Consider the following 12,898-nt stretch of genomic DNA (forward strand, 5'->3'; position numbering starts at 1 on the left):
GTTAATGCTACTCATCTAGGGCGCATGACCAGTATGCTTTAATACAATTGAGGGAATCTCCTGTCAAAATGTTACTTTTGTCATTATTTCATTACCATGTATAGAGGATTCAGACAATGTCGCTTGAAACATGGCTGTCTCTGACAAATTTTACAAATTGGAAGTGGCACAGCAGCCAAATACCAGGTGTCGTTCTTTTTCATATGGCTTATTAAAATGACTTCATTTGAATATCCATATTTCCTTTACTCTCCATGTATCTGAAATTCCAGAGCTGAACTGTGCATAGGTCAGTCTATTAATATAACATCTACTCTCTTTTGAGTAGGTCTTTTCATATGTCTTTCCTTCTGGTTTGGAATTTTTTAGACATGCAAAACCTGCCATTTAGATTAGGGTTCTCCCTCATCCACTGGTGAATACATCAGCTGGAGAATATTCTTCAGGAGATTTCTGGAAGGAAATTGTCATTAACACTTTTGTCATGGGTTTCTTAGGGCTCAATGAAGACCAGTTTTCCATGTGCTTTCAAAGGCTGTATAATATAATTTAGGTTTTCTAATCCTATAGCTATGGTCAGATGTCCAAATATATCTAACTTGACCAACCAGACCGTATGGTGAGAGGATATATATCTCTTGAGCCTATGGACTTGAATTTAAGTGTAGCTCTTAAATTACCCCTCTTTGGTTGCCAATAATGAATTGAATTTTACTCAGCTGCTCTATCACTGTCTTTTCTCAGAAATCCAGAACCTCACAAACTAACACTTTGGGACACACAAACCATTTACTCAACCTGCGTGTATACTGGGCTGAAAAACACAATAAAAGCAGCAAGTAATTGTCACATTGGCTGGTACTCCTAAAAGCTGTAAATATGAGAAGTCTGTTTTGTCTTTTTTCATAATATCCTAAACCTTTCTCAGAATTTCACACCTGTTAAAAAAAAATCTTAGCATCCACATATACATTTTACTGACTATATTTAAACAGTTCAAAGTCAAGTTGCAGCAAATCATAAAGCAGTGCTTTTGATGAAATTCACATTTCTATTAAGCCAAATGCCTTATAAAATTGCCATTCACCTATATAAAAATAACCTCTCCCCTGTGGATAAGGTCTTGTTTGTTAGTCACCTTTCAAGTCTGTAACAGCTACAATAAGACTGCAACTTGAAAAATGGGCAGTGTGGCCCCGGACTGGCCTTGCTGACCACCAAAGTGAAAAATCTCCATTGTCTACTTTTGCTAAACCATCACTAAAATTTAAACTCATGTGATCCAGTCTCCACCAAAAGTTTCCATTCTTACATTGCTACAATGTCCCTTTCTGTGAAGGGCTTTCAAATTCTTGAGTCCGGTGTACCAGATGCTAACATTTTCTCTGAATTAAACGTGCGTACTCCCTCTGCCTCGGAACTGTGGACCATGCACAGAGTAAGCGGGAGCTCGGGTTTTCTGCAGGGAGAAATGTAACAGGTCCCAGAGATAAAGAAGCAAGTGAGTTATTGCTTCTGCTGCAGGGGAGTGAAGAAAGGAGTGGTGGTGAGGATGGGCTCTCAGCCTAAGTATCTACTTAAGAAGGTTGTCATTAGTATCCCTTATAATAGGTATCTCAGGTGTTTGGCTCATGGTAGGAGCTTTTATTATTAATATTACTGTCAATCTTTTGTGATTTATTCCTTGGCCAAGATCAGACCTATGTATGTTGTGTTTTCCACACGTTTTTTGCTGTAATCCTCTCTGGTCTTTCTAAAGCCTTCTACACTAAGGTAAGAGAAAGAACTCCTACTAATGCAGAAAAGCAGTATGAGTCAATCTAAAAAAGAAACTAGGACAATTTACCCCTTCATCCCTTACTGGAAAAGTTTACCCCAAATGCAATGAGCAATATATCCTCTTTCATGCTCAGGACAACATATTTTAAGATATATAATAATGAACTCTAATGTCCTCAATCCACTAACAAATTGGTGGACATAACATGCACACTAATAATTATAATAAATGGCATGTAATGCAATGTAAAATTGAAATACACAGGCGTGTCACTTAATAGAAGCAGGGTGACGGTTATTAAGAAAAGCTGCTTGGAGAAAGGAGCCCAGAACATTTGTTTTCTATGTAATTCTACCTCATCTCCTGCATTTCTGTGAACCAAATGTAATTTTTAAGTGATAGTTAAAAGAGAAATATTGATTTGTTTTTGTTTCTTTCATGTATCCTTTTGTTTTAGCCACAAAAAGGAAAGAACGACATATGTTTGACAAAGTAAAATCCATAAGTCTAAAAAGTGACTCACTGTTTCCAATAACAGAATTAGACATACATATAAATAATGTATTTTGTGATATGAAAGAGAGAAGTGTATGTTGTAAGAAAAAACAGCTTCCTGAAGACAGCTAAGATTGCGATGAGAAACACCAAGTGGCGTTGAGAATAATATAGAGTGGATTTGATGGAATCCATACTTGATTTTGATATAGAAAATGTGTAAATAGGAGGCCTACTTCAGGGACAATGAGCATCATCTTTCTTTCATTTTTTTTAGCAGAATTGGCATAATTTATATTCACCTGAGAAATATAACTCTTTTGTTCATGGATAAGTACTATTTGAATTTAATCATATTTTATTTCTTCCATTTTTATGAGAACACAGATTGGCTATTAATAAAATGCAGGAGATCTTCCAAAAGGTGATAGAACATACTGCTTTAGAACTAAATAAATGTTGGGGGGAATGTGTCAGTATTTTTAATTTAAGTATAAATTCCTTAAGTATAAATTTTGAGTTAAATAAAACTACTTTTATACTTCACTGGAGAAATGTTTAAATTCCAAGTAAAATGTCACCCAAGCAAACGGTCAGTTTGGGTATTTCTGATTACAGAGAGAATCATGTCCCATTGCACTCTCCCTCTGGCCAAAGAACATTTGCAAGGTTTTAGTAAAATGTAGTTAACTAGCTAATACATAACACTGAGTAAATGTACACATTATTCTACTTGAGCGAAAGCACCCCTAACTGAACCAACAAAGCCCAACAATTTGTTTTAAAATAAGTGTCTCTTTTGTGTTCACTAAATGGGAATACATTCACTATCTCTCTCATTCTATATAATTATAGCAGATGGGAACGTTTTTCCTTAGATTGAGAACTTGGCATTTTACATGTTTAATTTGGCTCAAGACACAACATTTATAGAACTGCATTCCAAGTAGTGATTTTCTGAAAGATTCCCTATTGAGTATAAATGCAATCATGTTAAATATCCCAGCCATAAATTATAACCCTAACCCTAAAAGTCATTCCTTGGGTATAAAACAAAAATATAAGCCATTTTTGCTATATTTTTAGTCCACCAAGCAAAGAAGTCTCTAAATTACTACTCCAGAGTAATAACTGATGTAAAATTTGAATATTAATACAATTATCTATAACTAATTCCCCAAATGACATCTAAGCTTATTAGTTATGATCTTTTCCCTTTTATTTTGGTTAATATTGAGGCTGTTTCTACACGACTGGCAGACAAAAGATCCACAGTAGATGGAGGAAGAAGAAAGGGAACAATTTGGAAGGTCTCAGTCAAGGATTTCTCTGCTTTTGCTCTTTTGTGACTGTTCTCCTTGATGAAGGGGACTGGGCCACCGACACAGCTAGCACAAAATCATTACATCAATGCTGATTTTTAGAGGAGAAAGAGAGAAAGCCAGGCCAGCTTGAAAGACCCCTACCTAGGTGACCAGGAAACCTGTAATGAATGAACAGCTTGCTGTGGCAGGTTTGGAGTCAATACTTCAGCTACAAGAAATCGCAAACTTTTGGTAACTACAATATGGTCTCAGGAATGGAAAAAACAGTCTGGGGAATATAATCAATAATGTTGTAAATATGTTTTAGGGGGCCAGATGGGCTCATGTCTTGTTAGGGAGACCGCTTCATAGACGGTGTAGAGGCCTGACCACCACACTGTATTTCTGAAGCTGATGTTGAATAATATTGTATGTCAACTGTAATTATATATACATATAGTCACAGGATGTGGGAATGGAGTCAATGGAATTGTAATAGATAAGCATGACATCAGGGGTGGGAGGGCAGTGGGTAGGGGAGGGGGGTTGTTACTTTGTGAGGGATGAAAAGGATAACTATGGCATTGTTGTGTACACCTGAAACTAATAATAAAAATAAATTAATTAAAAATAAATAAATAAATATATATAAAAAAAGAAATCACAAACTTACTCAGTACAACTTGAATTCCAGGAGAGAAGGTCATCAAGAGAACTCCGCCAGTGGCCTCCTGAATTTGACTAACATTTGTCAGGTTTTTTGAGGAAAACGTAGTGACTACAGGAGAACAAGAAAAGAGGACAAAAACAATTTCAAGGAATACCTTAAAATTATAGAGTTTGGGGAAGATCAAGGTGTTCAGCACGAAGTTAAAGATGCACAGAAATGTGTGAGCTTAGTGAAAGTGGTACCCCACCTCAGATAAAAGAGTGAAAGGGATAAAAGAATGCTTTAGTTAATATTGGTTCACTGTGTAGTAGATACAGCTCTTAGGGAGGATGCATATAACTTGCATAGAAAATAAATGTATGAGGAAATGCAGGGATAATAAGCAAGGTGAAAGAATGGATAAGGCTAGATACACGCAAAGAGGAGAAAGAGGAGACTTGCTNGAAAATAAATGTATGAGGAAATGCAGGGATAATAAGCAAGGTGAAAGAATGGATAAGGCTAGATACACGCAAAGAGGATGCTGTGAAGATTAAAGTAAGAACTGTACTTGACAATATATATATATATATATATATATATATATATATATATATATATATATATATATATTATGGTTTAACAAAGTTATTCCATGAACACCTTTATGTAGAAGTACATCACTACAACATAGCTCCCCCATCAATTTAATTACTGCAGCTAAGCACAATTTGACTAGGAGATGAGCACAGTTCTTTGTACAGACCAAACTCTTCCTCTGCTCTTATTAAGAGCAGTATGATAAATAAATGTTAAATAAGGAAGACACTACAGATCTATAAGGATGGCAAAAAACAAACAAACAAACAAAAACCAAAACAATAAAATAACAACAACAAAAAACCTGACAAGGCCAATTTCAGTTAAGGAGGAAAAGGGTATTTCTTTCATCTCTGGTAGGGATTTCAATGGTAAAACTGCTTTGAAAAATAGTTTGGCAGCACCTTAGAAAGCCAAACATAGTTTCACCTTTCAATCAAGAATTGTGCTCCTAGGTGTATACCTAACTGATATGAAAATGTATGGCCATACAGAAACCTGAATACTAATGTTTATTTCAGGTTCATTCATAATCATGAAAAACTGGAAACTATCAAGATGTCCTTCAACAAATGAAAGGGTACAAAATTGTAGTATGTCCATACAATAAAATATGATTCAGTGATAAATGGAATGATCTATCAAGACACACAAACATGGCTAGATATTAAATGCATATTACAAATGAAAAAAGTGAGTCTTAAAATGTTTTATGGTGTATAATCACATTTATAGGGATTTATGTGATCACATTCAGGAAAAGGCAAAACTATATACACAGTAAACAAACCACTGAGTTTAGATTAGGTACTAGTTTCTTACATATCACATCGAAAACACTAGCAAAAAGAAAAAATAGACAAACTGGACAACATCAAAATTAAGAACGCTAGTGCTTCACAGGACACCTTCAAGAAAGTGAAAAGACAGCCCATAGAACGGGAGAAAATATTTGCTAATTATGTAGCTCAGAAGTGTTGAAAGAGGGAGTGTCACGATGTGTGCACAATCAGCAGATTTCCACACACAGGCATAAGAGTAGGGATTGGGGTTGGAACACGTCCTAATCGAGAGATAAAGTGCCCACACAGCCTGTGCTGGCTTATCACTTTATGTGGGAATATATTTTCCTGTTTCTGGCTTAGGGAATTCTCCCTTGTGTGTAATCAAAGCAAGAGCACCCTCCAACACCTGGACAGCCCCACTGCTGTATCTGTCCTCTGAGGGGAGCAGACCGAGCTCTTTCACCGTGAAGCAAAAAGGATGCCCATAGAGGCAAATTGGCCTGCAGCAGCCTCAGGAAGAGGCCCACTGGCCATGGGGGGCCAACTCATACTCCTGAAGCTGATCTTGCTCTGTCTCCTTTCTGTGGAATGTTGTTCCTTCCAGTACTTAATTATGTTGTGTTTTTGTTGGGACTCCAACACCAAGATGTTGTGGGGAGAAGTGTTTAGTGTCTTGCCCTGGGATTGGTAACCAGTGCACAGTACTCTGCTCAACAATAGGGAACTTGTATATAGAATATATTAAGAACTCTTACAACTCAGTCAAGGAAAGAGAAATAACCATGTTTAGAAAAGAAGCAGGCAAAGGATCTAGACACTTCTCCAAAGAAAATATACAAACAGCCATTAAGCACATGAAAAGGTGTTCAACATCATTAGCTATCAGAGAAATGCAAATCAATACCACAATGAAATACCGCTATACTGTGATGCCTATAATCAAAGATTTAAAAAAGGAGGAAAATAACAATGTGGAGAATAATGTGAAGACACTGGAGCCCTTATACTCTGCCAGTGGGAAAGTAAAATGGTGCAGCCACTTTGGAAACAGCCTGGTAGTTCCTCAAATACATAAGCATAGAGTTATCCTATTACTAAGTAATTTCACTCTTAGAGAGATTAAAACATATCACACACACACACACACACACACACACTCACTATAGAAACATTCCTAGTGGCATTATGCCTAATAGACAAAATGCGGGGAAAAATTCAAATGCTCATTAAGAGATCAATAGTTAAATAAAATATTTACACAATGGAATAGTCGACAATTTCTAAAAAAATGAAATGAAAAATAAATTGCAGTTTCCAAGTCTGGCATATAAGAAACTTGGAGGTTGCCACTTTATCCTAACGCAAACAACTGCCTTAACAAAAACCTTACCCTCCCCACCTCAAACTCACCAAAAATAAGGGGAGAGAAACCTACCAGTGAGAGGGTAAAAAATGGAAGGTGAAAAGTCAAGGAAATATTTGAACCTATTATCTGACAAATAGGAAAAACAGATGCCTTTAAAAGTAACATCAACACAACATTGAATATCAATGTCATGATCAACTCAACTAGGGAAATAAATTTTTTGACAATGTATTGAGTATTGAAGACATAATCAAAAGCAGAGGCATCCAAGTCACATAGTGGACAATGTGTAAATAATTTCCCTAGCAATGGGATGCCACATTTACCTGAGCAAAATTTTCCTGAACTTGGACATGGTCCATGCCAAATCTTGTGGGAAACAATTTTTTTCTAACATACACATCACAGGCGAAATAAGAATAAAATTTACCAGAATTAATTACTGGTATTTAGGAAGATAATTCTCTGGTGGTGGTGATGGGGAACGTAAATCCTCAAAGAATTAAATACTTTAGTTACCCTGGAAATCTTACCTATGTATCTCCTGCTAGTCAAGAAAATGCCCCATGTGAACAGGGCACCAGTTTTAGTACATCTGGTCTTCCCTTTGTGTTTAAGTCTTTACATTTCAATCTTTTTGATATATAAAAAAATAATTCTACCTTTTATGAGAATGTTCAAGGGTCAATACACTTCTCCAATTTGTGTGGTTTCTTTTTATTACAAAATTTAGCTGCTAGTTTAGTAACGCTTTTAGCTCTAAAATTATCATATTATCATTAATATACTGTGAGATGGTGCAATAACAGTGCAATTCTTTCCTGGAAAAAAAGTATAAGATTGGCAGGATTCCAACTGGATTTTTTCAGAATGTCACATCAAGAGACTTTGATGTGATCCATAGTGTAGACGTGTTAAGTAATTTGAACATGGTTAGCAAATAAGTTGGAAAGTCCAGAGAAAAGTAAAATATTACTGAACTAAAATCTTAAGATGAGGATAATAGTGATATATATATATATATATTTTTTTTTTTTCCAATTTGCCTCCCTCTAAGAACCTAGCATTCCCCAACATTCTTTTCTCCATTTGAGCTGGTCTTTACACCCAGATACCTTCTCTTCTCTCTTCTTGTCAGTTAGTTAATTTCTATTTCAAATTTCACTGTTGTTGTTTTTCTGACTCTGTTCTTGACCTTCAAAATGGATTCATTACTTCTCTTTATCCTCAAAGTATATTATTTCAAAAGTTTAAGGATAGTTAACATACTTTGCTTTTTTTTATATATGACTGTTAAACCACTTAAAATTTATTAGTATAAAATTCTTACCTTGCCCCTAATTGTTGAATAAATGTAGAGAAAGAATAGTGTATCTATATATCTATCTGTATTTATATCTATTTGAATATATATATATGTATGTATGTATGTATATATGTCTTTAGAACTCAGCACGTGATCCCTTGAATTATCTTGCTATATGAACTTCCATTTCATTAAACCACACATATTTTTTAAGAAAACAGGCAATATGTGATACCTTAAATATGTCTTGTTCTAGGTAAGACATGTAACTGAATCTTACGTTACCTAAAATAAGAGGCCTACATTCAGCATTCAGTTAAGAAACAAAACAAAATTCACAGTTAATATTAGTTTGTGATTTATTGCTCTTTAAAATAATATCTATATAAATTGAAACAATGTGTCATGATATCTAAATCATCTTATAGTCAAAATGAAAGATCTACAAAACAATGGTGGAAAAAAGCCTGATGTTAGAGGAGCCATATCTGCTTAGGATTAAATAACATAATTCTTTTCTCTTTGAAAGTGTGATACTTCTCTGGAAGCTACTCTTCTATCACATCAATAAAAAAGTCAAAGAAAGGCCCCAGAATTACTATACATAAAAAATTGTTTTTCTTTGAGTTTAATATGGCATAACTCCTTTGAAGTCATTTAATTCTGAGTAGCTCCGTCATAAAGCTTAGTACACTGAGTTATTTTCTGATGTGCCATTCATTGTCCATGAATGTTGTAAAATGAAACTTGGAGATGAAATATTTCAGATTACCACAAAGCATGAAATAAGACAAATGTATGGAAGTTTCATTCTCTTAAGGCTTCATGTCTTTTGAAAGCAAAATTATTGCCTCATTGATTCCATGATAATAACTGTTTTCCAGTCTGGAAAAAAAATACTTGATATGAGACAATTTAAAAATTAATACCCAATTTAAAAAACAATTGGTATGAGACAATAAGAGGAAAAGTCCTTTTTCTAATCTACTCTCCTCTCAGGAAGAAAAATAAGAAAAGGTTTAAAGAAAATGCTGTGTAAAATTGATCATATTCATTTGTTTATATGATTCTTTTACATTGATTTTCAGGGCACTATTTTTCTTCAACTTTGGCTTCAAAATGACTAAATTCCTTCCCATTTGAAATGTCAGAGGTTTTTGGTTGTCATAGGTGAACTGTGTCATAATTCAAAGCTAATACTTTTCTGACTGGTCACAGTACAGTTGCTTTATATTTTTGCAAAGGGATATATCTAAAATATTGGGGGGAAAAATCCTGACAAGTTCTCTCAAATTCCAGTTCAAATGCAGTAGTCCCTATCATGCTTGCTTAGGTGACCTGGTTTACATTCTGTCAGCTGTCAGAGGTGGCTGCAAATACAAAATTATGAGGGCTTGGCACAGTGTGTTTGCTGGTTAGGGCAGTGATAAAAGAAACAAGTCTACCAGAGGTGAGAATAGTTGTACTTGGCTTTTGGGTGGTGCTTGTGTGCAAATACTCAAACATATAGTAGTGGAAGTTAAGAATGCTCATCGCCTGCCCCTTCACCCATTAATAAAAATGCTCAGTCACAAAATAATAGTTACTGATAATTATAAATTCCTCTCATCTGTTATTATGGAGTTCCAAGTTCATAGATGTTATACTCTCCTAAATTCTGAATGCTTAAGGCTAAAATCACTTTTGAGCTATGTGGTTTCAGTTGAATATATCATTTATCTGCTAGGATTTGATTAAATAAATGAATTGGGTACTAATTTAATATATTAGTTGAGTAAACTTTCAGATGAGGCAAATTCATGATTTTATGTGTCCCTGAGATCAGAACAAAATTTATGCTGTTGCCAATTTGTCAATTGCTGGTATTTGTCTTAGTATATAAGTGATTGGATAACTATAGTGGAATTTACACTAGAATCAAGCTGCTCATAAAATATGAGGTGTGATCACAAAATACAGTGAATGTTTAAATTTAAAAAAAATTTACTACAATAAAAGACACAGTGCCATTAATCCCTCTCAAAATACTCCCCTTTGCTTCAAACACACTTATCCCGTCATTCTTGCTGCTTTCTGAAGCAGTTCTGGAAGTCCTCTTTCATGAGTGTCTTCAGTTGCGCTGTCATGGTTGCCTGGATATCCTGAATCATTTTGACTTTGGGGAAGAGCCAGAAGTCACATGGTGCCAGATCCAGTGAATAAGGTGGATGAGGACACACTGTAATGTTTTTATTTGACAGAAATTGCTGTACCAGAAGTGATGTGTGCCTTTCCATTGTGATCACAACATACAGCGAATGCTGCTGCCTAGTGACATTCAACGGAAAGGCAGGGATCTTCAATATGGGAAGCAGTGCCTCAAACCTTAGTAACAGTGTGTGACAAGTTTCAACTTGTTCAGTGCAGTCAGTCAGGTGCGAGCTATGGTTGAGAGAAGGTTGTTTTAAAGTGTGCCCTAAATCATCCTCTATCATGACAACGCTGCATGTATAATCACTTCTAGTATATGGCAATTTCTGTCAAATGGAAACACTGCAGTGTGTCCTCACCCACCTTATTCACCAGATCTGGCACCATACGACTTCTGGCTCTTCCCCAAAGTCAAAATGATTCAGGACATCGAGGCAGCCACGACAGCGCAACTAAAGACACTCACGAAAGAGGACTTCCAGAACTGCTTCAGAAAGTGGCAAGAATGATGGGATAAGTATGTTTGAAGCACTGGGGGAATATTTTGAGAGGGATTAATGGCAATGTGTATTTTACTGTAATAATTTTGTTTTTATTTAAACATTTACCATATTCACACCACGTATTGCTATAAAAGTTGCAATGACACACCATTTCAAATGGAAAATAGTACTTTTTTCCAAGTCCAAATCCTATAATTTAGGATTCTGGAGAATTAACCATGAGAATTCTAGATGTTGCCATCCAGAACACATCATTGATCTCATAACCAATTATAGCAAAAACACGAGAAGCCATTAAATGTTACAAACATTTGGTGTGTCTTTTCTGAATTTTATACTGTTACTTTATTATTCCTCTTTTCACATTACTTGCTCAAAGTAAAATTTTGTAACAGCTTTAGCTCAGAGAAGCAGAAATGGAAAGTGCATTACTTCCTTTCTTATAGCAAGAAAAAAGTTGGGCAAAGGGCAAATAAATTACTTTTCTTAATTTCATGAGAGCACTGAGGTTACAGGACAAACCACTAAGGAGGAGCAAGAGTATGTGTTAGGCCAACAAGTATAACTGGAAGAGGGGCGGGTGCACTTGGGAAGATCACAGGACTGAGAGCTAGGCTCAGAGTGCTGGCACAAAACAGGTTCAATCTGAGAATACCCTCCCCTCCCAGTCCCAGATCCCATCGCCATGCTGACAGCATCAAGTAAAAATTAGTGGAATGCACCTGTGGGGGTTGCAAGAGACGGGGGAAGAAAGGAAAGAAAAGCTGAGCAGCTAGCAGAAATTAGGAAAAAACTTTCTAACAAACTGCCCATTTCTCCAGAGTGTGGGTTTGTATTCATCATCGTAGGAGCCCACCTGAGTTTAAACATGTGGTTGCTATGGTTACTTTGAATGCCCCACAGGCTCCAGGGCTTCTAGGAGAAATGACTGATTCTAGAATTAGGGCAGGACAATGCAAGATGAGCGTGGAGTGTCCTTTAGAGCCAGAAAGTAAGAAAATGCTAAAAAGAAAAACAGATAAATCATGAGAGACAGGGGAGACATCTTAGAAGAGCCACCAATGCTGGGACGATTGGAGACACAAGATAAATGACAATAGCATTGGATTATAACTAAAAATTAGAAAAAAATAAATGAATGAATAATTTAAAGAAATGAGAGAAAAAATAATTAAATACATGGGAATGAATAATTAAATAAGTGAGAGCGAAGAAACAAATTTTTCTTACAGAACAATTTTAATTAATAAGAGAAAAGAAGGAAATAGGAAATTACCATTAAACAGCATAGCAATAATGGCTGTAGGCATCACGCATTGAAGAATGTTAAAATTAATGAAGAAACTGTAAAAAGAAGCATGATATTTGCATATCCTCAGTGTATGCTTCACGAAATATGTATTAATTATGTGGTGATTTTAACATATGTCCACAAATTATATGATACACCTCTCTCCAGGAGATAAGAGTCTTAATACCTTCCCTTAAATATGGATTGGATTTACTGATTTACTTTATATTGTAATTTCATAGTGGGGAAACCTTTCAGATACCAGGTTAATCAGTGATCAAGGTGACACTCACCAGTGATAAGCCATGTTGCTGTCATGTACTGCTATAGTGTGATATAATTAGAAAGGCATATCACCTCTATAATATTCTCTCCACCACCAAACCCATAACTCCAGTCCAATTAGTCAAACATCAGAAAACACAAAGTTGAGTGACTCCTATAAAATATCTTATCAGTACTCTTCAGAAGTGTCAAGGTCTTGAAAGACAAGGCATGAGATAGACATTGTCATATATTGAAGGGGATTAGGAGATGTGACTAATAAATACAACAGGGTATTTTGGATAGGATTCAGGAACACAAGAAGCTCCTGAATTAGTGGACAAATTGGGTAAATCCAAATAACA

The sequence above is a fragment of the Hipposideros armiger genome, unplaced genomic scaffold, assembly GCF_001890085.2.
Source record: "Hipposideros armiger isolate ML-2016 unplaced genomic scaffold, ASM189008v1 scaffold_1080, whole genome shotgun sequence".
In the NCBI taxonomy this organism is placed as follows: domain Eukaryota; kingdom Metazoa; phylum Chordata; class Mammalia; order Chiroptera; family Hipposideridae; genus Hipposideros; species Hipposideros armiger.